Source organism: Triturus cristatus, chromosome 12 (assembly GCF_964204655.1).
Source record: "Triturus cristatus chromosome 12, aTriCri1.1, whole genome shotgun sequence".
In the NCBI taxonomy this organism is placed as follows: Eukaryota; Metazoa; Chordata; class Amphibia; order Caudata; family Salamandridae; genus Triturus; species Triturus cristatus.
In genome coordinates this window covers 644,054,534-644,071,230 of record NC_140595.1, presented here as the reverse complement: position 1 = coordinate 644,071,230, position 16,697 = coordinate 644,054,534, and positions in this window count along the sequence as shown.

The window sequence follows — 16,697 nt, the reverse complement described above, 5'->3', positions numbered from 1 at the left end:
CTCCTTCTAGTCCTCTCTCTCAGGCGACAGCTGTGCGTAATAGTGTCTGTGGAGGGCCTGGGGTCTCTGCTCAGACCTCTCTTTGTAACGATAAGTGCTTCATTATAGAGATTTTTACTTCACTTCCACAACAGCCCCATGAGAGCTGGCTGTTTAAATGTTAGAAATGAAATGGCCGCCATTACTGTTTACTCTGAAAAATTGGAGGTGTTGTGGGAATGAACTAAAAAAGCTATATAAGGGGGCAGCAGAAAGGCATGAGGCATACTGTCCCCCGAAGTTTAGGAAGAAGGTGTCTAAGGGGCAACTACTATGAAGAAAATAAATGTATGTTGTTTTTAACCAAATTTTGCCGGATCGTTAATAGTAAAAAGGAGTAGATGAGTACTCCATATACTTTAAAAGTAGGAATGAATATTGTGGTCCTTGTATTTGAGAGGAGGTGTGCAAGAGATAAGTATAGTACTGAACAAAACATTTTTTATAACGTATTCATACTTCTACACAGCTATGGTTCATTAGGAGCACATGCATTTAATAAACACTTACACACATTAGATGAATCCAAGCTGTACAAAATTAGGTAGAAAAGTAAAATGACAGATACCCGCCCCTATGTAAACTATAAAACAAACTAGCACACATTACATGATGTCATAAGTGATGTCGTATGTAAGGTCATAATCCATGCATGTCAGAAGCACAAGTTATAGTTAGTGCTACTCACTATAACTGCTGAATTTCTTTTTTTAATTTTTAATTTTAAAACGTTAACATTGTCAATAAGAAATTCACCTAACTATGTTTGTTCTTATCAGTATATACACACACACACATCTATATCTATATATATATATATATATATACACACATCTATATATACATATATATATACACAACTGGCTGTTTAAAATGTGATTTTTTTCTTTATTATAAGTGTACAATTAATATTTGCGTTACTCCGAAGACAAATGACAAGGTAATTTTCTATCTAGCTCTTTCTTTCGAATGGTTAAAGATTGAACCACAACTCTTTCCAAATCATAATTTACTGTTACATTTTTTTTGTTGTTGCAACGTTTATGCAACACTGAATTGACTAATGTATTGTTTTTTACAAGAAGGGACATTTCATGTGCATGTCACTGTTCCTGAAGCATGGTGCCAAAGCAAAGAAATATGTTGAAAAAAATTAAAGGCAAGTTATGGTTCTTTACTAAAATCACATACAGCATTTGTTACTCAAAAATACCCCATTCACGCCAAAAGGGATGTTTTGAATGAGAATCATAGCCTAAAAAGTCCCCATTTGTGTTATGGTTCAGGCCCATAACTCACCCCTCCACTGCTCAAGACATCACAAATGCTATTATCAATTACTTCACTGAAGTTTCTCAACACTCCACCTCCTAACCCCCAGAGGCTGCAATAGTCAACATCAAAAAGCCTAGCAGCCTCTGAGAGCAGGGCAGCTCTCAGCATCCATGCCCTTGCCACGCTCTGCGTACAAGACCTGGCCTTTACACACAGTTGTAAGACTGGGGCCCTCCTGTCTACACCTAGATGCCCCTATGAGGAAAAATGGATAAAGTCCACTGCAGTTACCCGCTAAAATGCCTAGCCTCACAGCAAGTTGCAGTTAAAAGGCAGCATTGCCACTTTCAACAAAGATGTCCATGAATTTCCTAGATATTTATAAGTTTTATATAGCACTAGCTAGACTCGTGGGTATCAGATCACTTTACAAACACAAAGGAAACAAATAGCATGATGTAGAAGGACATAAGGAGGCATAAAGAGATAAGCATAACATTATAAGAAGGCATACACTAAAGGGGAGGGTGAAAGCTTAGGTAGTTGAAACAGTCATCATCATTTAGTCTTTATTCGATTAAAAATCATAAAAGACACAGCATCAACAAATGTATAAGCCACATCAATAAATTACATAAAACAAATATTAAATACACCCAGACTAGTATAATAACAGTAAAACAATAGAAACAATATTCACTCATAAAACCCAATAATAGCTTTTAAATTTGCAGATATTTCCTTCTTATAACCCAACACGTGGACCAGAACTTTGCCACAGCAACTACAATAATCTCCTTAGTGTCACACTTGAGGATACACAGAGCTGTTTGCGCAGAACTTATGCCTAGCTGTTTACACAGGGGCTTGATCCACTTCATGCGGGGTGCTCTGTATGCTGGGCAAACAAATAACACATGTGAAATAGTCTCAGGGATCCCTGGGCAACAGTGGCAGGAAGTATCCATATTTAGATCCTGATTTTTGCCCCGATTTTTTGTAAAAAAGTTTAAGGGTAAGCATCCAACTCTGAATTGATGGTACAACTTCCTATCACCGATTCCAATAATAATGTCCCAATAGGGTTCCAATGAATAATCGACCTTATGGTCCATAAAGAGATCAGTTAATGAATCCCTGGTAATCTGGGCGTGAGACTTAAATTGGGGCATCTCAACATACAGTCTCTTAAGCTCACTCTTCGATGGGAAGGGAGTCCCTTCTGGATCTAACCAAAGATGACCTAGGTTCATAGCCATAAGGACAGCTCTGATGTTGTAGAGCCAAGGGATTTGACGGGACTTATCCACCCCTATAAGATGTTTAAGAGCCAAAGCGTAAGGTGCTAACTCTGGGGTGGTCCACAAGCGTCTCCAATACGCCAATGGTCTAAACCCTGCTATCTCTTCAAAAGACACACACCCGAGATCCTGCAGCAATGGTTTTAGGGGTGTAGATTGGGGTAAACCAGTATGAGATCGCAAAAACTTATTTTGGGCAAGTACCAGGGGCCGCAAGTTTTCAAAACCCCAGAGTTCCGCACCGTAAAGTATTGACGCTCTAACCTTCCCATGATACAACTTCATTACTGGAGCTATGGGTTTAGTTAAAGAGGATCTGTGCTCTTTTAGAAGGACTCCCGCTAATTGATTATGTTTAATTACCGAGAGATCCAACTGATAATTCCAATTAAGTCTCCGTCCCAGAGTCACCCCTAGGTATGCAAAAAAATCAGTTTATTCAATAGGGGCATTATTCATTCTAAGTGTAGTACTGATTTATTTCCTCTTATGAAGGACCATAAATTGTATCTTCCCAACGTTAACCTCCAACTCGTTATCGCTACAAGAGAGTTCGAAGCGATCCAGAGCACGTTGGAGGCCGGGTTTAGTTTTGGACAATAAAAGAGTATCGTCCGCAAACATTAAAATCGGTATTCTTAACCCATCAAATGTGGGGGCATCCGTGGGATAATCAGTAAAATAGGGGACGACATTGTTAATAAAAAGGGAGAATAAGGTGGTAGCTAGCACGCACACCTTTAGCCACTTTAAAACTATTAGTAGTCTCCCCTTGCCCTCCCCATCTCACACAAGCAGAGTTATTTCCATGGAGCCTTATAATAAACGATAAAATCTCTAATGGCATCCCAGCCCTTTCCAGGGATTCCCAAAGCTTATTTCGTGGAACCAGGTCAAAGGCGTATTTAAGGTCCACAAAAGCTGCATATAGGACACCAGCGCCCAGCACTACTGTATTCCAATACAACATCATAAATCTGAAAACCTGGTCAATAGTGCTGACATGGCTCCGGAAACCCGCCTGGAAATTAGATAGTATGTCATTTTCATCTATCCACTCTAATACCCGATTAAGTACAATTTTGGCCACCAGCTTCTGAGTTGTATCGATCAGGCTGATAGGCCTATAATTAGATGGCAGGGCCCGATCACCCTTTTTATAAATAGGGATGATTTCAGCCCCGAGCCATGAATCGGCTAATGTGGCACCTCCTGCGATACCATTAATCAGTATTTGAATATATTTAACCCAGTTTACACGTTCAATTTTAAATATATCGGAAGGGATCCCGTCCGGGCCTGGTGCTTTCCCGGTCGGTAGACCATCCAATACATGCTCCACCTCTGCATAAGAAAATGATAATGTCCCCACTCTTGAGTCAGACAAGAAGGAAAACGGGATCGTCGAATTGGAACAGGCGAACTGGGTTTCAAAAAAGATAACCCAGTCCTCAGGAGATACATGGTTTACCGGATTAGGATTATCAATACCACTTTTACTCCAATTCCTATCCCTACAAGATAACAACAAATCCCTCCAACGAGACTCATCAAACATCCGCTTTGCTAAATATTGGGTTTGCTTATATGCCGCGCGACATCTCCTTATTTCTGGGGTTAACCCCGCTTTGATTGCACAAGATAGAGCTCTAAAAGCCCTCTTACAGTCGCCGTTATACCATTTGGCCGACTTGTGTTTTTTATTATTGGTACAATTGTGACTTGGGCCTGATTTAAAAAGGATTGACCTTAGCTTCTTAACCAATACTAAATAATATGCTGTTAACCCTTGAACGTTAACTCCTGCAGCATCTAAGTTTTACTGGGTGACAGCAGCTAGGGTATCTAATAAAATTTCCCTGATCATAGAGCATCTTGCTTCGTCATTTATAATCTGGTCCCACTTAACTCTACGACTATTGTTAGTGACTAAAATAGAGGACGAAACACCAACTTTCTCAATGTCTACTCTCTCTTTCGTGAAGACTTCCAACTGTACTAGAAGAGGGTCGTGATCACTCTCTGTCCTAGATCGTACCTCCATGTCGATCAATTTGGGCCACAATTCAACATTTAAAATGAGATAATCTATCATGCTATGTTTTCTACCCATGTTATACGTGGATTTGCCCTGAGTATCTGATTTAGACCTACCATTAACTGCCCGGAGCCCATACTCCTTTGTGAGTGCCTTTAGCTGGAGTGCGGCTGCCGACCAATTTTTGACAGGATCTAATGTCAAAGACGGGGTACCCCAAACTGGATCCTCATCACACGTGAGATTACCATCTTCAAAACCAAGGGGTTCGAAGGTACAATTAAACTCTCCAGCAATAATTAAATTCCCAGAATTTTTTGGGGACAGCAGAAAGGTGTCAAGAGCAACCACTGTGGGGGATATTCTTCCACCCACCTGACCTCTGGCATAAACATTCACTAAGGTGCACTTGAGGCCATTGCCAACAGAAATAGAGAGAGCCAGGATATCCAAATCTTCTATTTCCACCTCCTTAACTACAATATCAGCTCGTTGTCGAACCAAAATTAGAAGACCTCCCATAGATCCACCCTTATTTCTAGGTGCAGGGGTGGCCAGTTTCCCAAAAGACAGGAGACCTGGCCTAAAGTGCATTTCCCTTGCCCAAGTTTCTTGAAACATTATTATATCAGCCTCTTCTATAAAGGAAGACCAATCCTCTGAGTCAACTTTGGATCCTAAACCCGCTATGTTCCATGAAAGTATATTAAGTGTACTGGACACAAGTAGACTAGGTAACCCCGAGTTATCAGCTCTCTCGGCGACAAGAGTAACACTACAGTAAAATAACCACCTATCCTTGATGGTCTAGTTAAGAGGAGAGTCAGCTAGGTTATTGAAGTCTAGATCCGTTGACTTGGTCAGTAAAGTATTTATTGAGGAGAAGGAGTTTCAGGTCCCCTTTGAAGCAGGAGAAGGAGGGGTTACATCTGAGGTCTATAGGGAGTGCGTTCCACATCCTGGGTACGTTACCAGAAAAAGATCGGGACGGAGTGGTTTTCCTTTTTAATTTTGGAGGGATGAGAAGAAGTGAGTTGGAGCTTCTCAGAGTTCTGGATCTTCCTGCTTTTGCCAGTTTGCTGTTTAGGTAGTTGGGGTAATGTGAGTGAAGGGTTTTGCATGTGATGCAGGCCAATTTTTAAATACATCTACCTTCAATGGGAAGCCAGTTGAGGAATTTGAGGGCTGGTGTAATGTGTTCAAACCGTTTTACACCAGTTACGAGTCGAGCTGCCATGTTAAAAACTGACCTTAGTGGGGCTAGGTGAGCTTTTGGAGTCCAATGTAGGATAACATACCCATAGTCCAGTTTAGAGAGGACTACCGATTGTACTTATGTCTTGAAATCATCCTGGGGAATGAAAGGTTTAATTTTCTTGAGGTGCCTTAGTGAGTAAAGCGCACCTTTTGCAGCGTTTGTGATGTGGTCCTTCATTGATAAGTTCTTGTCCAGGGTAATGCCTAGTGACTTTACCGAGTCAGATAGGACGAGAGAGCAGTTTAGGGCATCTAGGTTCTTGAGCCAGTCTTGGATTGGTAGGTGGTTACTTTTTGGAGAGAACCGTATTAATTCTGTTTTGTCCGCGTTCAGCTTTAAGTGGTTTGAGTTAAACCAAGTTTGAATCTTGGTTAGTGTGACATTGAGGTGTCGGATGTCGCTGGGGAATTTGATTTTGTAGTAGAGTTACATGTCATCTGCCTATAGGTGATATTTAACTCCTGCTTGCTTCAGAATGATTGCATGGGGTTCCATGAAGAGATTGAAGAGGGACGGGGAGAGGATCGAGCCTAGTGGGATCCCAAGTGTGACTCGTGTGGGCTTAGAGACACAGGAGTTGATTTTAATTTGTTGCGAACCGTGTTGAAGGTAGGAAGTGAACTATTTTAGATCTATGCCATTCATGCCAGAGCTCCTATTCAAAGTCTCAAGATAAGCTGCATGATTTATTGTGTTGAAAGCTGCTGATAGGTCAATAAGGATGAGAAGACATACTTCGCCTTCATCTAAGACTCCGTGGATATCGTCTGAAATATTGAGCATGGCTGTTTTGGTACTACAACCTTTCCTGAATCCCGATAAAAAGGTGTCGAGGAGGTTGAAATCATCAATATGTTTAAGTTGTTGGAGAACACACTTCTCCAATGTTTTAGCTATGAACGGGAGGTTGGAGATAGGTCTGAGGTTGAGTAAGATCGTTAGGGTTGGCCCCTGGTTTCTTGAGTATGGGTGTGATTTGTCCTAATTTAAGGGAGTCTGGGACACAGCCTGATGTGAGAGAGGAGTTGATGATTTTTTCCAGAAAGGGGCAATGATGTGGTTGAGGTTTTGTATTATTGTGGATGGGAGGGGGTCCATAGTGTGGGAAGTAGGCTTTAAGCTCGCAATTATATTGTAGACATCATTTTCAGACATGAGTTTGAAGTCCGACCAAATAGCATCATTTTTCAGTTGGAAGTGGACCTGGTTGTCCTTGGTATGATTTAGTTCTGTTTGGTCAAGGGTGAGTATAGGGGGGCGGGTAAAGAGGAAAGGAGGATTTGAGGTTTGGAGGAAGGATTGCTCAATTGTTGTGACTTTATCTGTGAAGAAGTTAGCAATTTCTTCACAGCAATCCTTGGTGGCTATTATTTCATGTGGGGATGAGCCGTTAGCTTGACTTTTAATGTTGAAGAGTTCCCTCGGTCTATTCTTAGCCTTGTCCAGTTGGCTGCAGAAAAAAAGGCCTTTTCCTTAAAAATGTGCTTTTAGTATGCCAACCGTGCGGATCTAAGTAGCGCTAGGTGCATTGTTGATGGAATTTGTCTCCAAATGCTTTCCGAATGTCTGAGTTGTCGTCTTTCGTTATTAAGATGAGCGTTGAACCAAGATTTAGATTTGATGGATCTCAATTGTTTAAGTTTGAGTGGGGCTACTTGATCTAACACCTCCGTCTTATATGAAAACAATGCTTGTATATCTGCTTTTAGCAAACAGATGTTTAAAGGACCAATAATTTGTTGTGCCAGTATGTCACCAGTTTTGTCAATGGTGAAGTGATGTCAGCAATGATGACATCGTAAGCGACATTTGTGATGCTTTGTGTGATATCACGAATGTTTAATGCATTGAGGAGGAGCTATGGTTGCTTAGCTCTCCATAAATGCTGAATTTCAATGTTTTTAGACATTGGATCATATCCATAACACCCCTTAACGTAGTGTCCAGTTGACATGCAGCAAAGTGCACAACATATAGTGTGACGTGCTTTGCAGGTAAGCTGGTAAAACACCAGTGGGCGCATGCTGCTGTGAACCCCATAAAGCACCGCTACTCCCTTTCTCTGCAACAGACCCCACCGACAAGGTGATCCGTACTGCACGGTCATTGTCAGCCTCCTCTAGACTTTGATCTTGTGAAAGAAATCTCTTGCATGTCTCTTTAAAATCTGCTCAAAAATATCTGGGCGTTAGCAAATAACTGATAGATTATGCTTCAATCCAATACTGTATACGATAATTTGCGTGTCTCATTCATGCTTTTGTCCAGTTGCCCTAACTGCGATTCATTTCCAAGGTGAAACTTGTACGCCCCTTTTTATTGGTGGTCATCTGTTTTTAATGTTCTAATTGATAACAATTTTCCCGCACTTAGGTTCAGGTCCCCTAAAAGTCATTTTTTTTTCTTTTTTTCTTTTTATTAAACAGTTCAACCAACAAAGACATACTCATAGATTCCCAAAGTTTCTCAATGACATTCCATACATTTGAAAATATTACACAGTTGTAGTAGTTGGTGGATCAAGGAGACTCGCGCACTTCGGCGTCCTCTTGACGGGCCGGTGGGGCACAGATATCTCCCCTGTAGTGATTCCAAGCCTCCCAGACCCTGCCCCACTTCCCTGGGCAGCCCCTGGCAGAGTAGACTGACCTCTCCCGAAACATATACCAGTCCAGGTCTTCTGCCCATTTCGCAATCCGGAGTGGCTGGCTAGCCCCCCACAGCTGGGCAATATTACGCTTCGCTATCATGAATGCCAACGTTGCCAATTGTGTTTTATGCATGTTCAGGTCTGTGGGCTCCCAGACATTCAGGATGCACCTGCGGGCCTCTGGCTGCAAGTCTATCCCCAGGACCGCCCACAGCGTGTGGTGTATCTCTCCCCAATATGCTTGTATGCTTTGGCAGTGCCACAGTATATGAGTGAATGTCCCTAGTGCCCCACATCCCCTTCTGCACTCTCCACTCTCTGAACGACCCATCCGGACCAGGCAGGGCCCTGTGACATATAACCTGTGAATTATCTTAAATTGCACCAGTCTCAGCCTCATCTGGATTGCCACCACTCGCGGGGAAGAGACCGCCACCTGCCAGTCCTCATCGTCTAGACCGTTGTCATTTCAGTGGCGTCGTATGTTAATTAACGGATCCTCCATGTTATTTATCAGTTTCTTATAGATCAGAGAGATGGTTTTCTCGGGAAGATGGCTGTCTAACACCCTGTCCTCTAGAGGAGAAGCGTCTGGGGCGTCGTGCCCCTGGGGATGTGTGTAAGCAACGCATGTCGCACCTGAAGGTAACGAAAGTGCTCACTATTGTTCAATTTATACTGCAACTGGAGTCAAATGTGTGTATTGTGCCCTCCTTCCAGATGTCTCTTATGTGCGTGATCCCTATAAGGTCCCACTTATCAAACCCCTTGGACTTCCAGAGACTTCCCAACCTCTCCGAGCTCCAAAGCGGGGTGGCCAGTGTGAACTTCCCTTCCCAATTAAGGTGTCTGTTAACAGCATGCCACACCTGGACAGCATGCGCCGTGGGCCCTGTAAGTGGAAATCTGCAGGGCCTGGCATATAGCGCTCTGGTATAGTCTCCTCCCGGTAGTTGCCATCGGTCCATAGCGAATCCAGGGTCATTTGGCCGCCCATATATCCCGTGATTAACAGCCGCCAACTGGGAAGCCCTGTAATATTTCCTTAAGTCGGGCAATCCTATTCCCCCATCATACCAGGGGAGTGCGAGTTTAGAAAACGCTATGCAGGGTTTACCATCCCAAAGCAGCTGCCTCTGAAGGGTCTCTATTTCCCTAAAGTAAGACGCAGGGACTGGATCCATCGCGCTCTGGAGCGCGTATAAAAACCGGGGCAGAGCCATCATTTTAAAAAGTACAGCTCTGCCCAGCATAGAGAGCGGGAGAGCTTTCCAGCGCGCCACGTCATTCCTGAATCTCAACAGGGGAGGGCTCAGATTGTTAGTGTAGCAGAGTTTCGGGTCCAGTGTTATGTCGATGCCAAGGTACCTAAAGCCTTCATGTGCAATCTGAATCGGGCAAGTGTCTGGAACGACCGGCGGGTCACCCCCAAGGACATAGAGCACCGATTTGGACCAATTTATCGCGAAGCCTGAGTGCCTCCCGAATATCGCCAACAAGTCCAAAAAACAGGTCAGGGACCCCCTCGGGTTAGTGAGATAGATCAGAATGTCATCTGCATAAAGTGAGATTTTGTCTTCCCATTCCAATGACCATCGCAGTCCACGTATAGAACGGTCCTGTCGGATCCACGCTGCCAATGGCTCCAAGGCCAGGGCAAAAAGGAGTGGGGACAGGGGACAACCCTGTCTGGTGCCCCTGCTCAGACGGTTGTTCACTACCACTGGGGCCATCGGAGTAGAATACAGGAGGCGTATCCAGCCCGTGAATTCCGGGCTGAAACCCAGTTTGTCCAACACTGCGAAAAGATAGGGCCACTCGACCATATCGAATGCCATATTGGCGTCCGATGATACCAACGCCGCCGGCTCCTGAATTGTTGGAGTCCTACCCAGAACTCCGTGCAGCCATCGCAGATTGAGGGCTGTATTTCGATGTGCCATAAAGCCCGACTGATCTGAATGGCTCAAGGTGGTGATGACTTTAGCCAATCTTGTTGCCAGCAGTTTTGCAAGGACTTTTGGTTCTACGTTTAGCAACGAGATAGGTCTATATGACGAGCAACTTGTCTTGGACTTGCCTTCCTTGTATATAACCACTATGTTGGCCACCCACTGATCATAGGGAAGTTGCCCCCTCTCCTCTGCTTTCTTCAAACATAGAACGAAGAAATGGAGCGATTCTATTGGACCTCAATTTATAAAGTTCTATAGGAATGCCATTGGGCCCCGAGGCTTTCCTGGAATGTATTCCTCTGATGGCCTGTGCCATCTCATCGTCTGTGAGCGGGGATTCCAAATAGTCTCTATTTTCGCCTGATAAGATGGGTAACTGGATATCTCTGATCATCTCCCCGTTGTCCGCTTCTATAAACGTACCCGCCGTACTATACACCCCCTGATAACATGCCTCGAACGCATCCGCTATAGCTTGCGGGACCGTAATAGTACCGGAGTTCTCCACCTGTATTTCCAGCACCAGCCTCGACGCCCATTCCCTCCTTTCCAACCATGCAATCAGCTTTCACGCTTTGTCTCCATGTTCGTATATTCTGCTCTGAACCTCTCTGTTCTGCGCCCTGGCTCGGTCTCTGGCAATGCTACCGAACTCGTCTTGCCGTAATTTCAAACAGTGAAGGCCCTCAGGGGTCACCCCCGAGACACCTCCCCTTCTAATTTTAACACTTCCTCTTCTGCTTTTTCCAAGTCGGCCTGCCGTTCCCTTTTTCCCCTTGCGAATGACGGTCTTATACACCTCCCACAAGGTCTGTGCCGAGTCCATCGTACCCTGTTTCTCCTGAACGTACCAATCTGCAGCCATGACTATGCATTTCTTTGTTGAATGGTCCCTCAAGTGCCACGGGTTAATAGGAGCTATCCTGCCTGCATTCGTCTGGTCAAATTCCATTTTAAGCCAAATGGGGGAGTGATCCGAGACACCCCTACCCAGATGACGCACTTCCCGGAGGGCGTGGGCCTGAGCGGCCGGGACCAGCACATAATCTATCCTTGATAAACTATGGTGTGCGCATGATACATGTGTATATTGCGCTCTGCCTCGGTTGTGTCACCTACCCCGTTCACATTCCAACTCAGCACGCTTATCCCCGATCCCAGTCTATCGCTCGTCATTGGATTGGTATAGAAACGTCACATGTACTCCGATGTCACTTGATGCTGTCAAAACAATGAAAACTACAGCCATTCTCACAAACAGTGCGACCCCGAAAACAAGAATCGCCGCTAACCCCATCCCCCTTCCCCCCTCCCTGCACCCCTGTTCGTGGCTTCCGCCCATCCCCAACTGGCAGTGTGCCTGTCGCCCCACACTCTAAATCTACTGTTTAACTAAAGGTAGTAATGAGGAGGAAGGCCGGTGTCCCGTCTCTCCCCCCCCTCCCACCCCCCACCAGCCCAACTCAAAATAGTCTCCCTGAAGCCGATACAGCCCATTAATGTCATATACTCTCAGGGGTTAAACGAGGGAATCAGCCATGGGTCAATCCCCAATACCTGACAGTACACAATAGTCCCTTGCATCTGCGGCCCCATTCAGTCCTGCTCCTGCGGTGCGCCTTCTCCGTCTCGATCTCGCCCCCCCCCCGGCCACCAGGGGCACGGCTGTCGACCCAGTCCAAGGCCACCTCAAAAAACCAGGCTCTCCCCTCGACCTCCACCCTCAAGCATGCCGGGAACATCATTGCATATTTCATCACAGTTTGCGTGAAATCAGGGAAGAAAGAGGGTTTCATTTTCGTATCGCAAAGGGGGCCCCGAGCGAGCCGCCTGCAGGATCACGTCCCTGTCTCTGAAGTTCAACACCCTAGCAATCATTAGACGCGGGGGCGCACCAGGTTTGGGTCGCCCTTCCGGAACTCTGTGTGCATGCTCGATGGTGAAGAAGTTAGCCAGTCCCTTAGGCTTGAGGTGCTTGAGGATAAGGTCTTCAACAAACAGGTCCGGGGCTGGGCCTTCAGATTTCTCGGGCACCCCTATGATACGTACGTTGTTGGGTCGGGCTCTCCCCTCGTATTCATCCAGCTTGCGTTTGGTCAGGTCCCGAGAAGTTTTAAGGTCTTGCACTTCCTGCTGGAGCAACGCCGTGTCATCGGTTAGACTGGCAGTCTTCGTATCTAGCGACTTGACCTTTTCATTCACTTTCGTGAGATCTGCACGGATAAGATTGACTTCTATTGTGACTGTGTCCAACTTTGTCCAGCAACACCATTTTCTGTCCCAGCGACGACTGACTCAGTCTATGGCTGCCATTACATCGAGCAACGTTGGTTCAATTGGAGGGCCCGAAGAGTCCCCTTCCCCCCCGCCGATAGTACATGTCTTGAGTCTGCAGGGGAGCCCTTAGGCATTGTATATCGGTCTAATTTGTTGGTCTGGACCTGCCTCGCTCCTTTAGATGACTTTGGCTGGTGCTTGTCGACTTCTGGTTTGGTCGCCATCAGAAGAGCTACTCCCCAAGCGTGTCGGCACCCTTTCCTCCTGCAAAGAGTTATAGGGGGTCTAGGCCAGGACCACACGGCAATCTATCCACAGCTGCATTTCTCTGCGATGGTGGATCCAAGCTGGCCCAGCCCCCGGGCACTCCGTGCTCCCACGCAGTGTATTAGTGCGTGACCTCCAGCGCCCGAGGAGCAGCCCTATTTGCGTCGATGCTGGGACTCCCCGCAGCCTACAGTCAACACCTCCTTGGCCAGCTCCGCTCCTCAGTGATGGTCCAAGTCAGCGGGGGGGCCCGCTGTCCCCCGGCCCCCCAACCAAGGGCTCCGGACTGGGCTTCCGACCTCGGCCACTGGTTCCCCACCTCTCAGTGAGGCAATCTGCCCCCGCGACCCTCTCGGGTGGCTGTCTTCCCAATATGCTGCCTTTCAGGCGCCGGAGCCCACCCTTCGGGGCGCACAGTACATTTTCCCTCCAATATACCCCCGGATGTAGAAAAGGGGGGAAGGGAAGGGGAGGGCAGGAACAAGAACCTGCAGCCCTCTACGCACCCCCTCGCCCCCTCAGGGTTCCGCTGTGGCTTCACCGCACTCTCCCGGCTCGCAGCCACACCATGCGCCTCTGAGTCTTTAATTCACCGCCGCCGCTCTGGGGATCACACACGAGGGGGCGGGGGGCCTTCCAGCGCGCCCCCGCTCGTCTCTCTCGCCCCTGACGATTCGTCGATGCTGCTGCCCGCCGGTGTCCGGAGGCCGAAGCAAGACCGGCGACTTCCGGTTTGCGGCCCCTGTGTTGTTCAATTGTGGTCCGGCCGCTGCCCACACTCGAGCCCCCGGCTCCGGCGGTGATGTAGGCCGCGATTTTGGAACTCCGTATCTCCGGCCCCCGGTGTCACAGCGGGGCCGGAGTTGCCGTCGAGAGCGCCACCGTTCCTCAACTATCGGGCTGTATGCTCCAAGTTCAGGATGGGTGTCAGGATCTTGTGGCTGGGGGATGGGTGCCGCAGAGCCGAGATCTTACGCGGCCATCTTGGGCCGGCGCGTGGCTCCTCCTAAAAGTCATTATTGAATTCTGAGAAATTAATCATCTGTCAGAAGATACTTCAGTTCATCAGGTCATTAAACTTTACCGGAATCAAACAAGTTAGACTATTTATGTGAAATATATCTATCCAATCTCTGGGGAAAATGTTGAAAAGTGGTTTCTTCTTTAAAGAGGAGAAGAGGCCTTGTAATCTTGAGAGGTATTTATTAGTTGGTAGTTAGGAAAGACAGTTCAGCCACCCAACTGTCTCTGTCTAAGGATTACCTTCAAGTCCCCAGCATCATTCTACAGTTCTAGAATTTACACAGGTAATGTAATGGTGAGACACAGCAGAAGCACATTACAACACAAGTCCCTCATCAATACAACAAAAGTGTAATACATAAGAACAAAAACTAAATGAAAACATCGAAAACTTGTTTGTACAACAGCACGAGTACATAAGATCAAAATGAAAGAGATAGTGCAGGATTGCACGACATAATCATCTATATATAGCAGAGTACAGGTTTCTCTCCTCGATTTCCTCGGGAAGACAACATCACGCTTGTTTCCATCATCATCACTACTCCCATCAACACTCTCGTGACTCCCAATTCTCCTCCCCATGCAGACAACAGCTCTGCAGAGATTCCACACCCTATGGTCGGATGTTTTAATGGCATTGTTAAAAATCTTAATAACCTTTAATGGTTTGGATAATTTAGATCCAGTAATGCACCATCCAGGTTGTTTAACCACCACAAAGTCCCCTACAGCAACCTTTGTGTTTTTGACAGCATACCTCAAGTCATATTGCATTTTACTATTCTTAATACTTCTCTTCTTCTTTCTTTTTCCAATCTTGTGTGTCTGTGTCAACACGTTTATCAGAGAGGAATTTATTCAAACTAAAAGGTTCCAAGAATGTATTGGGATGTCTTCCATGAAACAGAAAAAAATTGGATTTTCCTGTTGTGTGGGGAGAAAATCTGTACACCCCAACCTTCTTGGAAACCTCCTCTTTCCAATTGAGACAGTTGCTCTTTGCCAATGAGATAGTTTCTTTTAGAACCCTGTTGAACCTTTCCACAGTTCCATTGGACTCGGGATGATAGAGGGCACATTTTTTATGATGAATCCAACACCCTACGAGAAGATCCTCCAGCTCCTTAGAGACAAGTGGTACACCATTGTCAGCCAGGAAAGTTTCTGGCAACCCTTCTCTTGTGAATAACAGTTTAAGGAAGTTAATAACTGTTTTTGTTTCCACACCCTTAGAGAAACTGATTTCAGGCCACCTGGAGAAAAGATCCATCACCACAATGACGTAGGTGTCCTGGCCATCACCATGTATAGGACCCAACATATCCTAAGCGGTGTCTTTCCAGGGACCACCGGGGCATGTCCTCATTTTCATGCTCTTTTCACTCAGTGAGCCCTGTACACATTATCTCACCAGACGCTCAACCTGGAGGTCCATTCCATGCCACCAGAAAGTGAAGGGTAATCTTTCAGTTTTAGAAATACCTAAATGGGATTTGTGTGCTAGGTCCAGCAACTCCTCGCGTAACACAACCGGAGGAACTATCCTATGACCTCTCCACACCATACCCTCACTAGAGGATAATTGATTCTTGACACCCCAAACGTCCTTATAGCATGTACCTCCTTGTTCCTCATGTCTCCAACCAGCACGGATAAGCGTCAATACACCTTGAAGATCCTCATGACAAGCTTCATTCCAACGTTCTTGTGAAATGGTTTCATAGTCAATCTCACAAACAAAATCATTGGGTTTGTTGAAAACTGGATCACTCTGGGATTTTAATTCAGCTACAGGGACCAACCATAGACAGTGTGTCAGCTACAATATTCTCAGACAAAAATTATATCCTTGCAGACTGACAACCCATTTAGAGATCCTGGGTGAAAGTAAATCAATGCCCTTACTGGTGAAAACCTCACACAACGGCTTGTGATCTGTCTTAATCATGAACAAAGTACCACACAAAAATTTATTTAATTTCTTAATGGCCCAATGGACCGCAAGGGCCTCCCTTTCAATGACTGAGTATCTACACTCAGCTCCCTTGATCCTCATGGAAATAAACATGATGGCACCGTCAGGAACAGAACCACCTTGACACAAAACAGCACCAAGACCCTTAAGGCTTGCATCAGTAGAGATGACAGAGGGTTTGCTGAGATCAAAATTTCGCAGTTTCGATGCATGGGAGAGTTTGATTTTGATCTCTCTGAACTCTTTTCCACACTCCTCACTCCAATGAAATTTAACACCTGTTTAAAATAAATTTCTCAAGTTAAACGTGACCTCATAAAAAAAAATTACAAATGAATTATAGTAATCCGAGATACCAAGAAAACGCAGAAGTTCTTCTTTTGACAAAGGAGAAGCTAAATCCTTAATAGTATCAACTAATTCTGCCTTGGGAACGACACCATCAGCAGTTATGGAATTTCTATTTAATTGAGACCAAACTTGCATTTTTGTAACTTGACAGTGAGATTGTGCGTCCTAATTCTGTCTAGAACTTGCCTGACCCTAATACCATGTTCAGTCTCATTAGATCCATAAACCAGTATGTCATCCTGATATACACAGACTCCTGGCACATTAAGTAAAACCTTCTCCACG